The sequence below is a fragment of the Alligator mississippiensis genome, chromosome 1, assembly GCF_030867095.1.
Source record: "Alligator mississippiensis isolate rAllMis1 chromosome 1, rAllMis1, whole genome shotgun sequence".
NCBI lineage: Eukaryota > Metazoa > Chordata > Crocodylia > Alligatoridae > Alligator > Alligator mississippiensis.
This window is the reverse complement of record NC_081824.1, coordinates 172,214,724-172,229,100: the sequence shown is the minus strand read 5'-3', so window position 1 is coordinate 172,229,100 and position 14,377 is coordinate 172,214,724. Positions and strand designations below refer to the sequence as shown.

The 14,377-nt window shown below is 44.6% G+C and overlaps 1 long non-coding RNA gene across 1 annotated transcript; it reads left to right on the top strand.

Annotated features, from left to right (window-relative positions):
* The first annotated feature begins 6,540 nt into the window (after window positions 1-6,540).
* Window positions 6,541-13,978, top strand: LOC132244714 (uncharacterized). The gene is made up of 3 exons (XR_009456451.1): window positions 6,541-7,014; window positions 12,178-12,236; window positions 13,388-13,978. It is a non-coding gene; the product is annotated as an uncharacterized LOC132244714 (long non-coding RNA).
* The last annotated feature ends 399 nt before the right edge of the window (window positions 13,979-14,377 follow it).

Here is a 14,377-nt window from a genome sequence, read left to right as displayed (position 1 = left end):
GCTGGTAGAAAAGGAAATGAGTGTGCAAACTGATGCATAGCGTTTCATGAAGATCTCACCTGAATGGCTTAAAGGGATCCGCTGGACACTTCTGAAGAGCTACAACCAAGGTGTAGAGACAGACTACCAGCTGGATGGGCCCCTAAGGTTTTATATCGCACCCTCTCATCTTGATCCACCAAGTAAATGTATGACCTGGGCCCCTTGCACTCAAACTTTAGAAGATGAAAATCCCTTTTACAAACTCTCTCACCTCTACCCCTGGAATGTACTCTCATTTATCAAAGCAGACCCTTCCCTATGCTCAGACCTGGGCACCAGCAGTGCATATGCTCATACAAGCAGTCCATCCCAGAATGATCTTTGCTGTAGCAATGTCATATCCAGCTCTCATGCATCCTGTAACTTCTGGTCAGGCAAGAGGCTATTAGCTGAACAGCCCAATGGCATGAGGCAGGTGAAACGGAGCACATGGAAAATCTCATTAAAGTATAGTAGGCACTGGCTAAGCCTGATTCACTCTGATTGACCCCTTGCAGGCGTTAGAAGTTGAGCATGGAAGGGAGAGGCTAACAGCATTGTCCAGCCAAAGTCAAATGCCAGTAAAATTCCTAGATCCTCTTTGAACAGCTCCCATGTGTAACTGCCTTAAACATGCCTTTCATTCTTCATCACTTCATTTATCATTGTCAGACCCAAGGCTGATGTTCTTATTGTTACTGGCCTCAAAGATTCTGAAATGAGAGAAAAGACAGGACAGAAAACACTGTTCCTTGGAACAGGAGCCGAAATGGGATTTTCCATCATTTCCATTAGCACTTTCCTTTCTAAATAACTGTTTGGAAACTTGCAACAAAAAATATTCCTTACTCAGTGCCTGATATCTCATATGGGCACTCTTTGTTTGTTATTGCAGGGTTTTTTGGGAAAGCAGAGGCTGCCTGAGCAAGTTTGCTAATTCAGGGTAATCCAAAAACACGAGGTACCCTGGTTTCTTTGTATAAACTCACTTGTGAACACTTAGCCAGGCACATTCACTGCTTATTGAAGAGCTATTTTGGAGTGCTAGGCTGCACCATTTGCTGTTTGTGAATACCAGGTTCACATATGTTGGTTTATTATTGTTGGGGTTATGTCTGGATGCTGGGCTTCATACACACAGGCCAGAAATGAATTGGGATAAGTTGTGTATGTCTGAATACAACCCTACATGAAAAGATTTGTATCCAGATTTGAAATGGTGACTTTTACTGTCAATTATTTGAGTCATGACCTCATATAGCTGCGCTAGGGCAATGGGAGTGTGATCCAGTGAGTAGCCCACTAGGCTGGTAAATAACAGACTTGGTTTCTAGTCCCAGGTCTGTCCATGCCTGCTATTTGACCATGAAACAATCACCTAGCCCAGCAGTTCCCAATCTGTGGTATGGGTACCACCAGTGGTATGCAGACAACCTGTCAGTGGTATATCTTAATGGATTTATGATAATTATTTTATATGACAAAAATTTGCTGGTGGTACTTGGTGGTGGTAAAGGTTGCATCATTTTAAATCGGTGGTGTGCAATCTGTTAGAGTTTGGGAACTGTTGACCTAGCCTTTCTCTCCCTTTGTCTGTCTTGTTTATTTAAATTGAAGCTCTTCAGGGCAAGAATTATTTTTTACTATGAATATTACAGTGCCTAGATGAGGCCTCACTTTCAGGATACTGTTACACTGTGGTCCTCACCTGTGTTCCAATATGTTTTTTTTTCTCCCAAACTCCTGTACCATCCATACACACAGCCCTTGTTTTGCAATGCTGGGCAAGTGGTCAAAAGCTTCAGCTGTGCTTTAGCTCAGGATGGTACCTGCCCAGTTTGCAGTGAAGATGCAGGTAAGATCACCTGATTATTTATGCCTTTCATGCAGTTTTCACCCCAACACATAAACAAGTTCTCCCACAATTCACTTGGAAGGAATCCTAGATCAGCACAAAGCACCCATAAGCTAAACATGGACAAATAAAGCAACAATGAGGCCATGTAGTAGGTTTGGCCCTGAGGGTGGCTATGACACCTTCTGGTGGCCAAGCAGCTGCTGCCCCACTCTGACTCTTTGGGGTATCCTCCCCTTTTTACTTTGTCTACCATACCTTGATGGATCTTGTAATACTTAGGGAAGGCTGCCCCAGGGTCCCAGAGTAAGCCTCAGTCCTTTGGCTGTCTGGTGTTTCACATGCCCAACTGGCACCACTCTTACCCTCAGCACTAAATCGTGTCCCTCCTAGCCCTATCAGTGCTTTAGGACACCAGTCACCTTACTGGCTGTAACTGTGGTCTCTGTCCTCCCCTATAGTCATACCCATGCTTCACAGATGTTACCCTCTATCCAAGCACCAGCCTGTACTGTTGCAGTCAAAAGCAGGATTTGAACCTAATGCAGTTAAGGATTGACATGACACCTCATTCAATTAATGACAGAAAGGCTTTAACAACTATGCTACAAATGAACTAGACAACTAAATGACAGAAAAAGACTCCTTCCCAATGTTCAATAAATGAACTATCACAAAAGTCCTAGTATATGATAGCTGCAAAAGTGTCTCTCACCAGTGCAAGCAGGAAGCGGTTTTCAGTCTTGCCAGCCTTCACTGAGCGTGGATCCATCATCCAGGAGTGATCATTTGGGTGCAGAATGATTTCTTTCTCTCTCCTGGAGAGCACACTTTGCTGGCAACTCTATTTCATTCTTATACTGTTCAATTGTATAACTTAAAAGCATTCCTCCTTGATAGTTGGTCAATTAAAGTCCGAACAAAGCAAGGTAGGAAGGCACCATCATATTATAATTGCTAACTGCTCAGATCCTGTTATGGGTCATCCAGGTGTGAAGCTTGTTTTTGCAAGCATTTGGTCAGTACAGAGGTTACACTTCAATCAAATGGGATGGGTCTTGATTAACTGAACAGAATACCTTGGGGCACTGATCACAGGACATTGTCTTTGGGTAGTTGTATTAACAATGGGGCAGAATCTACAATAGTCTGCACGAGTGATGGTCTATGAAGACGTGCAAAACCCCAGAGAGACACTGAATGCCTGTTCTGGTAACTATGCCTTAATCAAGGCAGGATGTGTCAACAAGGTGAGTACAGTCACATAGAGATATGTAGTTATTGTTTAATGGTTTAGCATAATAAAACATTGGGTACATTTGCAAGTAGCACAGGAGATGAAACCAATTGGGATTGCTTTATTTCTCATGGTCCTAGTCACAATCTTGCACTCTTGTACAAGATGCACTGTTGTTATTTTAGTTTGGTCATTTAAATTTCATGTGTAGGTCTGGCCAAACTTTCCCAGTCATCACTAGAGACTTCAGCCCTCTCGGTTTGGCCTGCTGATTGTTCTTGCTGTGGACTCCTAAGCCTCAGTTCACTTGCTCTGGTTTGATTTCTCAGTCTCTTCTTGGTCATGCCTCACTGTCTCTCATGGCACAGGTTCTGGCCCTCTCAGTTCTCACATGTTCCCTGTCTTGCCCTGGGGGCACAGGCTTTGGCTCCATGGCTTCAGCCTGCCCCTGTTGCACCTTCTTGGGGCTCAGAACCCAAAGTATATCCCAAGCCTCCCTGCATGGCCTCCAATCCTCCCCTCCATTCACAACCCAGTTTTCTGGTTGCAGACTTAAACACAACACAAATACAAGCAATCCATTTCCAAATGGAAAGTTCACCCTTACTCTGGGCGAATGCTGTATCACAAGCTGTACTTCCTCCCATAGCTTCTCCTTCAAGCTCTGTTGTGTAGCTTGTCTCCTATGGCCATCTCCCCCAAGGAGCTTCTATCCCTGCAGCATGCCAGACCAAATTCCCCACCTTGCTTCAGGCACTGGTCTTATATATAAACCACCACCCTTTCCAGTCATGTAGCTTCCCAGACAGACACAGCGATTTCCCCTTTTGCCTGAAGGCCAGCCTGCCCTTCTCTGCTGTCGCCTAACCCAGCTTCCTGCAGTCTTTACCTCCTAGCTGCCTGGACATCATCCCCTTAGTTGCTTATTGCAGCGCAGCTAGATTTTGCCCAGCTGCCTGCCTACACCAAAAGCTTAGCCTGCTGCACTATCCTCTTAAAGTAACAGAAGCCTCTGTCTTCCTGTTACAAGCCACAGTAACATTTTGCTGCAGGAGTACTCATACTCAACGTAAGCTACACTGTGCAGCATAGATTTATCCTGAGCTGGATCCTGTAGGTGCCAGTATAGTACAAAGTAATTAATTGGTATTAATGATGCAAAAGATGATTTAGGAGAGGCAAGGTGGATCTAGGATACTGGAGTTGTTATTGCAAGGGTCTGAGAGCTGTAGATCAGCAAGCTTGTATTGATTTCAGTTACTTGCATTCTGCAGGGGGGATATTACAGATGCTGGAGTCACCAAAATGCTTGGCACTATAAGCATGTCAGGCAGCCAAATGGTGTGCAAGACATCTGGGAGGCAGCCCCACCCGCAATGGTCCTAATCTTGGCCATCCAAAATGGTGGTCCTGCTAAATGACCCATGGTTCAAAATGATAGGAGAGTCCCAATGAGTAGATTTTTTCCAAGGAGTCCCAAAGTGTCTCACTAGCCACACTGGTCATATGACCAGAAGGGCTAGTGAAACAACTGGGCATTGCACCCAGTGCAGGAAGTGTGCAGAGCAGAATCACTGCCCCGTGACTCATTTAAACTAAGGTTCTGTTGATACAGCTTACAGCAGCCTGTGTATTTTATCTGAGTGATAGTTCATCCAAAGTTCATTATTTAATCATTATTAACAATAACATTTCCTTTTGATTTCACCGAGTTGGTATGTTTAACCATATGATTGAAGCAATACTGTTTTTCCTTGTCCCAATTCTGTCAGGCTACTGAACCTGTTCTGTTTGACTCTGTTGATGATTGGAGGGGCTGGGACTATATGTTGGTACATTGGGAATCAGGCTTTGAGTAGAAGAATACTGGGGCTGTCACAGGAATAACACAGGCATAGGAGCGCAACACTTGTGTCATAGACATATCATATCCAAGTCATTCAAGCCTCTCTTGCACAAAACTGTCTTTGCTGGACAACTAGTATGTAAGAATAACTCAACCCCAGTCTTTTCAGCAACAGGTGATATTCCTGACACCATTAAATGAAGTCCTAAACAATTTAAGATTCCCTATTAATCTGAGCAATTTTGTATTCTGTTCAGGAAAACATGTTGGCTATTGAGAGCAGAGGGCTGAATCATCCTTTTCATGGTAATTTGCGCCCGATTATACTTTAACCCTTATCCTGAGTATGAACCAGGAACCTGAGCAATGTCCAAAGAGCTAAGGAAAAAAACGAGGTTTCCTCATTCCTCCTGAGTGGTGTTGCAGGAAGTTCTCCTGACCCCGGAGCTTTTGTGGTTCTTTTTGTGTTCTTTTCTGACCCAGAAGGCTGACTCACCAGTTTATAGAGTCCTGCTATACCATTCAAAACCAGAGTTCAGTGAGGAATGGGAAGGAGCTAGAAAGGCCCAGCTTACATATGGACAGGTTGCATTTTTTAACAGATTGTCTTGTGTTGCAATATACTTTCCCTAGTGTAACTAGAAAAATAAGCTTTTCATGTTGAGAGTGTGAAATTTTCCTACTGGGTACATTATTACCACAACTCAGCAGTTGCTATAGTCACAATGGAGATATGACAGCAGAAAAGAAAAGAGCCTGTGCACTCAGAAATGGGAGCAGTTTATATATGACTGTATGTGTCAGGAGTCAGGTCAGCAAGTAAGTTAAATTGCCCCTAGATGGCCCTGGTTACCCAAGTGGCCTAACTGCTTCCAGTGCACTGATATATTGATTGTCATGACCCCCAGGCCAGCCAGCCTAGTGGGTAGAGACAGGTGTACAACTGGGTGTTACAGGGGTAAGGGGCAGAAGTAACAAGTCAGGAGCCAAAATGCCAAGCCAGGGTCAGGATCCAGAAATCAGAAACCTAGTTACTAAGTCTGAAGGATAATCCACAGGGCAAAGTCTAAGAGTAAACTAAGTCAGGATCAGAAGGTCCTTAAATGCGGCCCCAGAACCAATCAGAGGGAAGGGCTGGGGCCAGCTGGACTTAATTCATAGTAACTGAGTCAGGAGACTTAACAAGGGCTTCAGGGCAGGAGTCTGCCTGAGCCTGGCAGGGCTGACCCAAGCTGTGGTACAAGAGCCTTACATAGATTATGTACAGCTCAACCTCCCTTAGCCTCATGCACCATGACCAGAACATGTATGGCATAAGATTTTCAAAGATTCATATTTAGGCCAAATGTAGATTAAATTCCAAGTGGGAAGCTCTTCAAGCACATCCCTGAAAAGGGGGTTAGTACTCTACTAGATTTCAGTACAAATGCATTGTCAACTGATCTCCTCCAAAAAGTTTGCAACTAAGTTTTTCTGGATTTTTTCTAAAAAAAGATAATGGGAAGCTTTTCCTCTGTATCATTGTCCTTTGCTCAGAAGTGGTTTAACTGATTCCCTCCCCCCCCCCCCCCGAGTTTCAAATTAAAAACAAAACACTTTGGGACAAAAATCAGAAGAGCTTACCTTGAATTATGAAAGCTGCAAAATGTTGAGCATGAGTGTACATGATTAGATTAGAAGAAATTACTCATGCAGCCTTTATTATAATGGTCAAATTGCTCCCAGAGTAAAAATTACAGTGCATCCCTCCTTGCCCTGCAATGGCTCCGTGTACAGAAAACACTAGTTGATGAGAAGATATAACCTCAGCCTAGGGAATTCACATGGTGAGGTCCAACCTGAAAATTGGGCATCTCTATTATTTTGGAGGATGAGACCCATCAGATGGACTCTAGCACCACAAACCGTCTTTCCCACAGTAAACCTGCAATGAGGCAGAAGTGTTATCTGAGTAAAAGCTGGACCATGCATTACTTTTATATCTCATAGAAGCTGTGGTGCTTGTGGTGTCTGTGGTGATTACTATGTCTTGACATGATGTGAACCCAAATACAGGTAAGCTTGGAAGATTTTACTGGAAATGGTTGTAAGAAGGTATGGAATATACGCTATTTGCTGGCAAAGCAAAGTATGGCCTGGGCTGAGTGGGCTCTGGTTATCCACTGAGTCAGCTCATTAACAAGAAAAGCAAAGGTCAGTGGCAGAATCCTGACAGTTGGAGTAGGGCATATTTCTATTCATGTTGATCAGACTGCCAAACTAGACAAGTGGGTATAATATATGGGCATGCATAAGATCAGGCAAGATATAGGTAGGTGACAAGGTGGCTCCATTTGAGACTGTGGACCCAGGGAGGCCTCCTCATAATGGTCACCAGAAAAATGCAAGGATCCCAAATATGAGAGGTTGTGATTCTCTTATTGTGTGAGCAGCCTTCACCCCTGCCCACACACAAGATGAGTCTCTCTTCAAAGATCTCAGGACAATTTAAGTGGGACTGGACTTGCAGGGTACTCTGTGAATCTTGTATGTTGGGCTTGCATTTCCTCCCTTCCATTTTCTCCATCTCCAGGTAAAAATCTTACCTCTTCTCTCATAATACTTTCTGTGCCTCAAAAGAAATTGATTTTTGTACAGATCCTACCTGTATGAGAGAAGTCTCTAAACTCAAGTAGTGGGGATTAAAATAACCACCATGGTCTAGCAGTGATCCTTTCCTACATTGCAATAAATTATGGCTAGAGGAGATTAATATTAAGAGACACCTATAGGAATACCAGTATGGTGTGTTGGCACATGTCTTCATCTAGGTACATGTTGTCTACACTTTAGTCATAGCAAACACAGCAGCTCACATAGAAACAAACTAACTAGCTGGAAGTCTGTAGCAGAACAGAGTAACTACACACTCCGAACTGCCTGAGCTTTTTACACTGAAGTTAATTTATACATGTGTACAGCTACATTGATGCTAATTTATATACGCTTTCCTTCATAGCCATTAACAGTGTTTGAGTAGCACAGAGTACTTTTACTGATATATTCTTAGAAATATCCCTAAGTATTAACATAGTCTTAATGTGGATGCAGTTATGCTGAGAAAGCTGCACTTTAAAAGCTTGGTCACTTAAGTAAATCAACAATATTCAGCTTTATTGAATAAACTTCATCTATGTTACAGGTGTCTGCCAGTACAGCTGTGTCAGAGATCACATCTGTTCACATCTCTGACCAATAAAGCTATGCCTATAGGGCCAGGCACAGACATTACACTTTTACAGGTATAAGTGATTGAAAACTGGTCTATACCCATAACAGAACAGAAGTTCGGCACACGGGTGGTTTACAAATGGCAGAGCCCAGTCTAAGATTTACACGTCCCATCAAAGAATGAATATTTGTTCTGTTCGCTACCAATCTAAACTATGCCACTTACATAAAACTGCATAACTTAAATTAATTCTGTCTCAGGCTTTTTGAATGTCTGTACTTAGCCTAGAAGCCTACAACGTAGACCTAGAAGGTAGTTATCAATGTAGAAGGTAGTTATCACAGTAACTTGAATGATCTTAATCAGCATCTGTGCTTCTGTGTATGAACAAACTACCACAGATAGATTGACACTCGCGCAGACAGTGAAAGAGCTTTTTGTGTGCTTGCCCACATAGAAAAAGTAGCTAAGAGAGTAATAAAGTTCTAAGAATTTGTATTTATTTATTTATTTATTTTGCCTATTGCTTTTCCTTGAATGATAGAATCTCATTGAATTCTCTAGAGAAGGGACTATCCTATTGTCCATCTAATTCCTGCCACAATGGGGGCCCTGATCCTTGACAGTGATTGTTAGGCATATAATAATACAAAAATAAGGACCATGAATATGCACATCAAAATCTATGGTTATTTCTACAAACATAATCTCTGTTAAGAGACTATTATAAGGTAGTTGCTAAAGTTGTTAGAGGTACTTGCCAGCTGCCAGGAGACTTGTGAAGTAGTAATTATCACCAGTTACCTACCAGGATACTCAATGCCTTCCCACCCTCAGGGTTTTTTATTCTTCTTCTTCTTAGTTGCACATTATCCACCTTTAACAACATTTTAAAAATAACTTCAGGAAGGAGTGGATCACACATCATTTTAATAATTAAAAGCAACAAGCTGTTTCCTTGTTTCACAAAATTTGCCAGTTTGGAGCACTTGCTGATTAGATAAGCTCTCCTAGTCTCACTATTCCAGTCTCTAAGGGAGAAAAAACCCAAGTAACTATCATTATTCCATGAAAGAAATAGTAATTTATGTTTTCAACAGGAGTAATATACTGAGCACATAAAAGTTACTATGTAGGTTCTGGGTTTAAAGTGCCAGGGTTTGGAAACATGAGGCTAGGTCTGTTGGTTCATAGGGAAAAGCTTATCTCACTAGCCCATCATATTAGCCATGCAAACTAAACAGCTCCACTGTTTACAATTTCCTGTTTGTAAAAGAAGCCTAGTAGAAACATTTTGCCTGGTTATAGCATTTTTACACTTGATAGATCTTCAAGCATTGACAAAGATGTTGGTACTCCTTTTCATAAGTAGTGTGATTAAGTTCGTAGACATAAAGCTTCTTTTCTGAGGCATTGCAGCCTCTTGTAGTATGTTTTAGCCTATTAGAGCAAAAGCCTGGATTCTCTTCCAAGTTTTTCCCCAAATATCTCATTGGGCTTTACTCAAGTCATGAATAGACCTGTGGGTATTTATTTTTCCCCATAAGTTTTACCACTTTGTCCAAAACCAATGGAAAGCTGAGGAGGGTTGGGGGGTGTTCTAAAAGTCAGGTGCCTTTGGCCCCAATTTTAGCAGTACTGAGGGCCCTATTCCTGGGAATTAGGCATCTATATACCTTTAAGGATCTGAGTCTAGTGACTTAGAAAGTTGTTTCCAACTTCCCAAAATGACTTGGGGCCAGATCCAAATCCTTCTTGGAGACACCTAGACAAGACTTAGGCAGAATTAAGATAAAGGGATCAAGAAAAAAAGCCCCACTCCAGCAGTGGCAGAACTGCTTCAGCACTAATTTCAGTAAGCATCTCCATTTTGACCTAAAAATACCTACTCAGCTCCAATACTTGGGCTGAGAAATTATGTAGATCAGCCACAAATGCACCTGACTCCCACCACACATGATCCAAAATGACAGGGGTGCAGATAGAAGTGCCAATTTTTTCCGGGTCTGGCCACAGAAAGCAGTTTATAGCTGGGACCAAGCACAAATGCACAGTTGCAGACATCTTCAAAAATGGCCAATAAGGTGAAAATCTGACCCCTCATTGCATGAGGTATCAGATGAAGACATTTCAAAATGTAGCGTCTTCTGTAACTTGTGTCTGCTGAGCTCCCAGCCTGTTGCTGTTTTCAGAATGGGAGGGGGGAAAGGGAGAGGAAGGAGTTTAGTCTGGGGGGTTTCCAGCCCTCCTTGCATGGTAGAGCGGATGTATTGGAGCTCCCCTACCCCAAGGTGGGGGGCTCCAACTCATCCACCCCACCCATCAGCACTGGCTGGGGAGCCCCAATAACAAGCTCTTTCTGTTGCCTTTCCATGCTCCCATTCTGAAACCAGCAGCAATGGCAGAGAGCCCAGTCATTGCTCTGGGAACCTGGTTGCAGGCTCCCAGCCCGCAGCTAAATTCCCCCTGCCCCCCACCCTGCCCCCCCCCCCGAACTAATAGTGAACTTCTGTTTGGTCTGGGGAAAGGTTGTAACTCTGAATGCTTTGCAGAGATGGTTCTGAGTTACAGCTTGGAGCTGCACTTCTATTTGCACTCCCTGGGAGGTGCGCAAACTCTGCTTTAGTCGCCATTTTGTTAGGCAGCAGCAGATCATGCCTAGGAACTACTGGATGCTGACAGCACGCTTGCAGTTCATTGTGGAAGAGAGCTGGTAGGGTAGATTTAACCACATTTTGCAAAATTGCCTGGCAAAGAAAGCACTTCTGCAAGAAGTCGGAGGCCTAGACTTTGGGGCCTCAGCCTGAAGGGATTCAAAGCTACATCTCCCATTTGGTGTACCCTAATAATCATCAGGCTATAGGCAAGGACCCTTGAACCCTTCCTGTTGAAGCTGGGCTATTAGGCAGCCAAAAGTAAAGGATTAGTGGGGAGAGAAGAACAAGCAAGGAGCTTGACTCTGTAGCTCAGGAGTGGGCAAAACGTGGCCCCCGGGCTGGAAGCAGCCCACCAGGCCATTCTATCCGGCCCGCAGAGCCCCTAAAAATTTTGGAAAAATCAATATTTATCTGCCCCTGGCTGCCTATCATGCGGCCCTCAATGTCTTGCCAAAACTCAGTAAGCAGCCCTCCACCCGAAATAATTGCCCACCCCTGCTGTAGCTCCAGGTGGTAGGCTTTCCCATCGGAGGAGGTAGGACCTACTGTAATAAGAGTTATTGAAATAGGTAATATGAGAGCTGAGGCCATCCTAGCTCTCAGCCCTCTTCCCGATTCTTAGGATATGGGCTTGTGCCATGACTGGAAATATACCTCATACTAGGGCCTAACTTCTTGCCTTCATTCAGCTCTGCAGAGCCTCCTGAGTTAAGTGATGTCCTTCCCACCTGCCACCATCTTATATGTCTGTGTAACTTCTCATCAAATAGCTTGGTTCCTCCTTTATGCTTTTTCTTCTCCTCTGTAGAGAAGTGTTCCAACCAGTGAGGTATCATTTTTCATTCTTCTTTTTCTGTCTGGACATTGATACCATGCTCACCAAGAAGTAAAAAATGACTCAAAGGAATAATAAATCCCACTTATTTTTGGATGACCCAAATCTATTTTCTCTCACCCACTTTTTTCCCCAGAAGCTAACCTAATGAGTTACCATTCCACGCCCTGATGCCCCCGATGCAACAGTAGCTTGCTGCTAAGTCAGGGGTGGACCAATGTGAGGCACGGATGCCACAAGTGACATGGGAAGCCTCTGTATGTGGCACACAGCTGAATGGGGAGGGGTCAGGCAGCACACTAGCAGATAGGGTAGAGAGCAGCAAGCAGAGCATTGGATCAAGCAGGCAGTATAGAGGAGGAAGCAGAAAGCAGAGCAGAAGACCAGGCAGGGGAAGGGGATCAGAGTGGCACTTGAGATGGGTATAGGGCTAATTTGTGGCATGCCTGTCAAAAGGTTAGCCCCCCACTGTGCTACGTTATATGCTGTTCTCCTGCCCCTTCCTGTTCCCTCAGACTAAATAATCTCATCTGAAGTCTGACGCTCCTCTGATGGAACGAGCAGCACAGAAGAGGTGAGCAAATATTGGCCTGCTGGTGATTAAAAATATGGCTAGAACATACCAAAGAGGTAAGACAGATCTGTTTCCATGGTCTCAGAGGGTGAGTGTCTATTGCTCTGCACTGACGCAGTGTGATTCTCTGGCTAAACTGATGTGCCTACAGAATGAAAAGTGAGACTTTCAGGAGACAGACCATTACAGACTGTCTCCTTTTCTAGAACTATTTGGTCTTATTCGTCTTCATTCTTCATGGGCTAAATCATGTTATGGCCAAGTAACCCAACAACTAATCTTGTTAGTGCCTCTGAATGGTTCTATCAGTGCATTACCCCAATATTTGCCCTGCCTACTTTTATGAAGTATCGTGTTTCCTCAGCAACCACTGAAGTCAAAGGGAATTAACAGTGCTCAGCACCTCCTAGGGGCCAGGCCCAGGTACTTTTACCATAATGACCAGTGATCACTTCACCCATCAGGAACAATGGCACCTTTACCTTCTAAAGTGCTATTCTAATCGCTCTTCTTTCCACACGTGTAGTTATGCCTTCATCAGATTTACTGCTGCAGGTCAAGTTAAGGTGAAGTGTTTGCTTTGTAGTGTGTAGATAACAGGTGGGTCTGAGTTAGTACTGGGAGGGGGCCTGTCATGGGAATATGTTGGAAAGGGAGGTGGCTAGACAAACTTATGAGTAATTGTGAAGACGGGTAGCATGTGAGGGGTTTGTAATGTTAATGCTTTAGGATGCAGTGATTTTTCTAGATGATTTAGTCATCCACCTGAAGTTCAAAAAGCTAATTGTGACTGGGAACAACCTTAAGCAAGGTGGAATATTATGCAAACTGTGCCATCCAATGAGCAGCATGCCTCAGAGACAATCTTTTGAAGCATGGCTCCCTCCTGGCTTTTTCCTTACTCCAGGCATGTGGTAATTTACTGCTATGCCATCAGTAATTTATCATCTCCTCTGGCTCTGGCTCAGCAACTCCAGTCAGTAAGAAGAGCATGGAGCTAAGGTTTCACATGCTCCACAGCCACCTGGTCTAGCTAAGCGTTCAATGTGTAAGTTGCCCCACATACTTCTGCACCCTATGGGCCAGATTTTAGTCTACTTATTTAGTGTGTAAATGATGTCTAAATGTACTCCCTTTCCATCCTGCTCCAGTCTGCTGCTGCCTGGTCCTCATCCCAAGACCTGCAGGCCCCCTGGCAGCTGTCTGCTGCCCTGCAGCAAGCCCCTGCCTGGGAAGAAGTCCTCCATTACCTCCTGCTGCCAGGAGCCCCTGGCCCAGCCCCCACCCTGGGTCTGCTGCCACCAACCTGGGCCCAGGCCACTCGCCCCTGCTCCACATGTGGAACTGGAACTGCCTGGAGAGGCACCAGGACTGGACATCGGCCATGCTGGGCCTCAACGCTGCCAGCCAGAGGGGAAGCTGCTCACCCTGGAGGATCACTGGGTGCTGTTGCCCTGCTGGGCAAGCCCCCAGCCCACTGCAGTTGCTGCAGCATGAGGACCCATCAGGGAATAGCCAGAGGCTGGGGTGCTGGCCACCTGTCCCTGGCCTCTGCCCCCTAGGTGCCTTTATCCCAAGGCTGCCCACTCTGGGACTCCAGAAAAAATCCACCTTGTACATAGTTTCCACAGGGAAGAGTGTTTCTTATGGTTGGGGGGTACGCTGGATGGTGGAAGGGCTCTGTGTGTTGAGGAGGGAGGATTTCTGTTGGATGTGGGGAAAATAAAGACTTTTTCTTCTGACGTGTCTGCAGCGTGTGTGGTGCAGGTTTTGGGTGGGAGGGTAGGGGGTCCGTGATCAGCCGTGCAGGCAGGCTAGAGAGGGGAGTGTGGGAGGTGGTTGGCCAGGGCCTGTCACACCCAGTACCCTGGTCTCCACTGGTGGGTACGTAGCTCTTCTGGGGCCTAGGCAGCCCATGGAGGGTGCAAAGCAACTTCTTAACTTCTTGTATGGATCTAAATGAATTATTTGGTTTCTTGTGGATATAGTCAGAGTGAGCTCAAGGAACTTAAAAACTGGAATCAATGGGCTAAATTCAGCTTTGGAATAAATCTTACATTGTTAGATCAGGGATGAGTTAGGAAGCTCCTATTAAACACTGTGGATTTAACTTTGCCTGCTGTAACAGCCCCTCACCCATC